The sequence below is a fragment of the Mustela nivalis genome (genome assembly GCF_964662115.1).
Source record: "Mustela nivalis genome assembly, chromosome: 16".
Taxonomy (NCBI): domain Eukaryota; kingdom Metazoa; phylum Chordata; class Mammalia; order Carnivora; family Mustelidae; genus Mustela; species Mustela nivalis.
The window spans coordinates 33,434,050-33,440,414 of NC_139035.1; the positions used below are offsets into that span (position 1 = coordinate 33,434,050).

At 56.3% G+C, this 6,365-nt stretch overlaps 1 long non-coding RNA gene across 1 annotated transcript in view; it reads right to left on the bottom strand.

Moving 5' to 3' along the window:
* The window catches only part of LOC309850288, a 64,266-nt gene extending 58,236 nt beyond the window's left edge, over positions 1–6,030 (bottom strand). Inside the window, exons 1-3 of the long non-coding RNA XR_014304166.1 lie at positions 5,880–6,030; positions 4,517–4,790; positions 3,933–4,177 (exon numbers count right to left, since the gene is read on the bottom strand). This is a non-coding gene — a long non-coding RNA (uncharacterized lncRNA). The remainder of the gene's footprint in view (positions 1–3,932; positions 4,178–4,516; positions 4,791–5,879) is intronic.
* Positions 6,031–6,365: the final 335 nt, after the last annotated feature.

The window sequence follows — 6,365 nt, forward strand, 5'->3', positions numbered from 1 at the left end:
TGCCCAGGGACATCCTATCTTCCCTGAAATTGGCCACATTTGTTGCCCTGAGCTCCCCTCTTCCTCCACTTCCTCCGAGACTCAGATCACTTTGGCACACTTCCAGGATGCACCAGATCCAGAAGGGTCAACGAGTTAAACGACATGCCCAGGACAATATCCTGCACTGTGCTTACAGTAACGGACAGGACAGACCCAGACCTGCTCTCGGGAAGCTTGGGTTCTAGTGCGGATCACAGGATAATGGGTTCAACCGTCCACTCACCTTCCTGGCCAGATGGAGAATCCTGTGTTTCCCTCCGCAGCCTCTGAACTTCACCCAGTGCCCTATGTGTAACACACCCTTAATAAATACCCGGTAAACAAATATTTCCCCAAGTCAGTGCTCTTGTGTCAACATCGGGTCAAGCCCAGGTAGGATGAGGTCACCCTAAGTTCTACAAATGAAAGGTATTTAGAGGACTTTTGAGGAAGACCCCTTTCTTTTTTCTTTTTTGGGGGGCAATAAGAACAGTCAGAGAGCCAGGCTCTGGGGAAAACGTGTGGAGGGAGGTGTGAAGCAAGACTCCTAGAGCCAGGCTCACCCTTACCAGCTAAAAGCAGCTCTGAGTATGCTCAGCTTCCCTCCTTTGCTATTCTGGGTTGTCTGCTCCCTCCTCCCAGTGCCAGCCTCCTCCCTTCCAGCAGCAACGGGAATAAACCTCAGTCACCCCCGCCCGGCCCGCGCCGTGCCTTGAACATGGTTTCCTCCTGCCACCAAAGTGCCTCACTTCCTATCCCAGCCCTGACCAGCCGTGACACAAAACTATCCTGTGGGAGGGAGGGGGGTGGCTTCTACTGTTCCTATTCAGGAGTCTTCACGGTGACTCCGGTATGAGGACCAGGTCCAAAGGGTGAAAGCCTGGACACAAGAGGAGACCATAAACTTGGCCACAAGAATCCTGACTCCGGGTTCCAGATGCAAGCCAACACAGACACACGCCCCACAAGCTCCAAGCTGGAGAGCCTTGCTCCATCGGAGTGGATGAGTGCCAGGTTCGGGCGGACAAGCGAGGCTTGGTGGTAAGTTCTAGGCAAATGCATTGCCGTGAGCCCTGGCACTGAAAGGGGGCAGTGAGGCTGGACATGACAAAGCAAAGATAGCAAGGGAAATACATGGCAGGACTTGGTAAGACCAACCAGCCTCTCCTTCTCCTTGTGGGGTTTGAGTTTGTCCATTCTGCTCTGCACAGCCTGGGAAAGCAGAATGAGATGAGAGGGAGCACAGGCGGTCACAGTGAGGGCATGACCCATCCCTGCAGAGGAATCCAGATCACCAGGCTCTAAGACATGGGGTGGAGAGGTGCACCTCCAGGCTCTGGGAAAGGGCTGAAAATGAAAGGGATCTCCCAGACACAGGACAGTTCTCTCTGGGCTGACTCCAGCACTCTCCTATCTCAGCTGCCCCATCATGCAATCATGGGTTAGCAAAGGAAGGCCCAATGCAGAAACTTCAAGAACCTTAGGGATCTGAAATGGCTACAGTAAGCATCCCCAGCAGAGATCTAAGCAGTTGCTGGCCTACAGCACACTTTTTCTTAAAAGGCAGGACAGTAAGTATCTCAGGCTTATAGACGAGGGTCTTGGTTACAGTTACACAGCTACACCAATGCGGCAGGAAAGCAGCCACAGTCTGGGTTCCAATAAAACTTTACTTACAAAAGCAGGCATCTGACCTATGGGTTGTGGTTTGCCAACCCCTGGTCACTGGAAAAATCTACTCTTCCAGCGTTTCCACACTCCCAAGAGGAATAGGAACCATACTCCCTCTGATGGGCTCCCACTCAGTCTGGAGACAGGGGCCTTCTCTGGAGACCAAACCTCTACCCTGTTTCTCCTTCCCACAAAGTATCGAAGAAATCTGGGTGGTTTGTTTAAAAAGCGCGGCCCGCACCAGAAACCCAGACGAAGGTGAATAAATCTTTGGATGTCGGGTGCCTGGGTGGCTCAGTGGGTTAAGCCGCTGCCTTCGGCTCAGGTCATGATCCCAGGGTACTGGGATCGAGCCCCGCATCAGGCTCTCTGCTCAGCAGGGAGCCTGCTTCCTCCTCTCTCTCTGCTGCCTCTCTGCCTACTTGTGATCTCTGTCAAAGAAATAAATAAAATCTTAAAAAAAAAAAATCTTTGGATATCAAATCTGAAGGCTTTAGAGATGGAAGAAACCAGACCTCTTAGACAAGGCCCTTTTCCCTAGAAAAGGGAGTGCCTCGCCAAAGATCATACTGCTTGCAAAAGGCTCCGGACATTCTGTGCAGTACTCTTCTCCTCTAGAGTGACGACTGGGATGGAACCAGAAAAAACAGCCATCCTGGCGTCAGGCTAAGGACCTATGGCTCACCTCTCTAGCAGGTATGTCTTGGGGCCTCTTAGGAATCTCTAAGTGAATGGTAAACCAAAGGGCAAGGAGAAAGCTTGGAGAAGTAAGTGTCTGTATCTATCTTTCCAGGACATGTCCTCCTGGACATAGTTACCAGGGAGAAGGAAACTTAAACAGAAACCTGAACTTCAAAAAGGGGTGTGGTTTGGTAGCGGACGTGCGTGTTCAGTAGCAGAAACGGGTCCAGCAGTCTGGGCGGGTGCTGGGATCAAAAACAAGTACAAGACATACAGCCTCACCCGATCTAGGCCGATGCCCTGCACCCTGGGCTCTCTCTCTCTCAGTATACGTTCTTAACAACCTAGCGCGTTCAAGACCTTGTAAAAAAATTTCCTACAAGTCTTGTCCCAGGATTGACTTCCCCTGCAAACTCTGACCACGAACATTTCTACCTGGACACCTTGCCATGGTCTTGAAGGCAGTACGTCTGAAATCCAATCAAACACGATGCCCCTCAAATAGTCTGAATCCTGATTCTTCCATCAATCACTAAGACCCAGTATCATACCCCTTATCCTCCCCATGTCCTATCCATAAGCCAAAGTGGCTCTCTGAACTACTCTTCCTCTGCATTCTGATAAGCTCTACCCTAATCTAGCACCTCCAGTCTGGAATACGGCCAGTCTCCTGCCTGGGGCGCCAGATTCCAGGCTTGTAATAAAGCCAGGCTGATCTTCCCATATATCCCTACCTTCCTCCCATCTACCACAACCTCTTCAAGGTCAAGGCCCAGTCCTGTCTTCCCAGCTCCGAGAACCTTACTTAACATGGGAGGTATGTAGTCTCTACGAATGAATGAACCCCAGATTTCATCGGGAGCCTGAACCACAAAAGAAACCTCGAGGTCTTCCTAATCCCTACTCTCGGACTATGCTGCCAGACTCTGCAGGCCCTCACCCACCCTTTCCACCCCCAGGTCCCACCACCCCAGAAACAAGCGCCATCTAGCCGATCAATGCCTGACCCTTCTCGTGCGCCAGTCATTCCTGCATCCACGTCTCTGCCCACGCTCTGCTCGCCCTGCCCTGCAATGACGTCCCTGCCCTTCCCCCTCCATCCATCCAACTCCTGCGCAAATGCCGAGCTCCGGGGGGAGATAAGAGATGCAGAAAGGCGCAAGATGGTTTAAAAAAAATGGGGAACAGGGGCCCTGATGGGGATACACTGGGGTCTCTGATCCCTGGAGCCATCAACCTCCCAATGGGTCGCAGGCGATTAGAGAAGGAAGAGGCGGGAGGAGGAGCCAGATTTTTCCACTGAACGAAAGGCATGATTTTCATCACTGCTTCTGTTGCCCTGGTAACCAGGGACAGCCCAGTGGAGAGTACAGTAAAAGAACACCATGTTTATCTTTGCTGTCTGATCCACTTCCCTGTACACCCTTCCCTGACCATCCCTGAGCTCCGAGGCCTGCTCCAAATTCCTCCTAATGCCACTCGACCATCCTTCTAGTCACTTCTGCTCAAAACCGCAAAGCAGAGTTAATTTCTGCCCCTCTCCCTCCAACCCTACATACCATGTATTCTTTCACTGCGACATCTGGGGTCCATATCACCACACCCATCCGCCATGCCAGGGGACCCCCAAGATGAAACGCAGGCCTCAAAACTCAAGGATGGCAACCACTCCACCAGACGGTTCACTGGGCAAGGGGGGCCTCGTGAAGCAAGACGGCGAGGAAGCCGCCCAATCACCTCCTCTTTCTTCGCCCCAAACTGCTGGTATGGATGGGCCCCTGATCTCCCATTTGCCCTCCGGGACCTGGGATCAGGCAGAAGAGCCAGGCTGAGTATGGGGGAGAAGGTCCACCCGCAAGCTTCCACAGATCCTGCCTCCCACAGGGACACAGTGTCGGCGTGACCTGGGAGCGGAGACACAGCGCTCGCCCTGGGAGATTATATAAGCGTTATATAACATGGTAGCACCAATAAGCACATGGATGCAGGGGTGAGTGCCAGGGACGGGCCAGGGGTGCAAGCAAACCCAAGGGGCTGGAGGTACAGGCCTTTCACCACCAATGCCAAAGCAGCACCAGGCCCTGCTGCCCCAGCCTGTCTACACCTGCTCCTTTCACCCCAGAGGACACACAGAGAGACTTGCCTGGCTCTGCATTCTTCTTCCCAGGCGGGGCAGCAGGGAGGGGCTGCAGCCATCATGCCCCAGCCCACCAGCAGCCTCTGTCCCGGCAGCCTAAGCCAGGCTGCCCTTCCAGTGCGAAGCAGCAAGGGGGCCAGGGTCCCGGGAGGACCTGGGAGCCAGCAGCCCCCTCCTCTCTGTCCTTGCACCAGAACATGTTTGTTTGGGGAACAAGTGCTGCAGCGGCTCCAGGATTGGCTGGGCCAGCCGTCCCTCTGCTCTGTCATTTGCAGTTCCTCTAAAAAAAAAAAAAAAAAAAAAAAGAAAAGAAAAAGAAGAAAAAAAAAAAAGAAAAAACAAAACAAACCGAAAGGGAAAGAAAAAAGAAATAAGCACATTTGGCAAATGCCAAATCCCCAATTTTGGTCGACAGCTCTAAACAAAGCTAGAAAGACAAGGTCCTAAGGACATTACCCTATTTCCCCACAGACCCCACTTCCTACCACCTACGAACTTGAGCTATACGCCTGGAGACTCCCCCTCACCTCCAACCCCAACCCCCCAACCCCTATCTCTAGGGCTGACTCTGTTGCTGAAGCTTCTTTAACCGCAGGCTTTCTCACAGACCACCCCCGCTCCGGCCCCGGCCCCCCAGACTCTGCAGAGTGCTCAGAGTACGCGGCTCCGGATATGCACGCGGGAGCCAGGCGGCCGGCTAGGGGCAGTTTGGGGCAGGTCTGGGCCAGGTCTTCATCAAACTCCTCCACCCTCACCACCCCAACCACTTTATCAATTTTTTGGGGGGGGGGGGGCTGATTAGAGAGAGAGAGCCCAGTGGCGTCTCCGGCAGCCTGCCCGCTCCCGAGCTATGCCTCTGGCCTTCCCGCCACCTCCTCCACACGCACCTCCGCGCCCCCTGAGGAAGGGGGGAGAAAGAAATACGCATTAATATCACGAGCCTCAGCGCACCAGCCCTCGCCCCCTCAACCACCTGTCTCTGCGCTCTCCCTCCCCCACCGCCTTCCTCAACTCCGGGCGCCCCCTCTGCAGCAAAGGGGCACCACGCCCACTGCGGAGCCGAGAAACGCAAGGTGGGAGTGGGCACGGGCTGCCGCGCCGGGGCCCGGGGGCTGCTCCGCCACCTCCCCCGCCCGGCTAGCCCTGGCCTCAGAGCCCGGGGCTGCTCCCGGCCACGATCCACTCCCGCACACGCGGCCCCGGCAGCGGCATCCGGAGGCCGCACCGCAGCGCGGGAGGGGCGGGAGCCAAGGGGCCCCGGCCTCGCCCCCGGCGCCCGCCCCGGGGCCCTCGGGGAATGTACGCAGGCCCGGCCTGCGGTGCCCCCCCACCTCTTACGCCCGACACCCTGCTAGGGCCCAGCTCTCACCTCCGGCAGCCTCCTCCCTCCCGGGGGACCGCGCAGCCCACCTTGCAGCCCCCAAGCGCCCAGCGAGAGGCGCGCGATGCGCAGCCGCTGCGGACCCCGGCTCCGCCGCCGCGGCTTCCCAGGAGTGTGAGCTCAGCCCGCCCGCGCGCCCGCGCTTCCCACGCTCGGTGCCCTGCGCCGCGCCACCCAGCGGCCGCGGGGGGCACGGCACGCTCGCGTCCGGGAAAATCTGCCGCAGCCCTGCCGACCGAGTGGGAAATTCCCAGAATTTGACCGAAGCCTTACTGTGGGGCGGCGGACCTGACGGGCCGACTGACCGACTCCAGATGTGGGGCAGAACGGCTCCCCTCCAAACCCGTCTCCCTAGGCGCATCAGAGTTCTTGCTTGATTCCCGGATTTCCGCCCCCCCCCCCTGCTCCTCTAACCTTGCCTTCTTTATTCCTGCCAGGGCAGTGGGGACTGTGGCACGGGTGGCGTCCACTCTG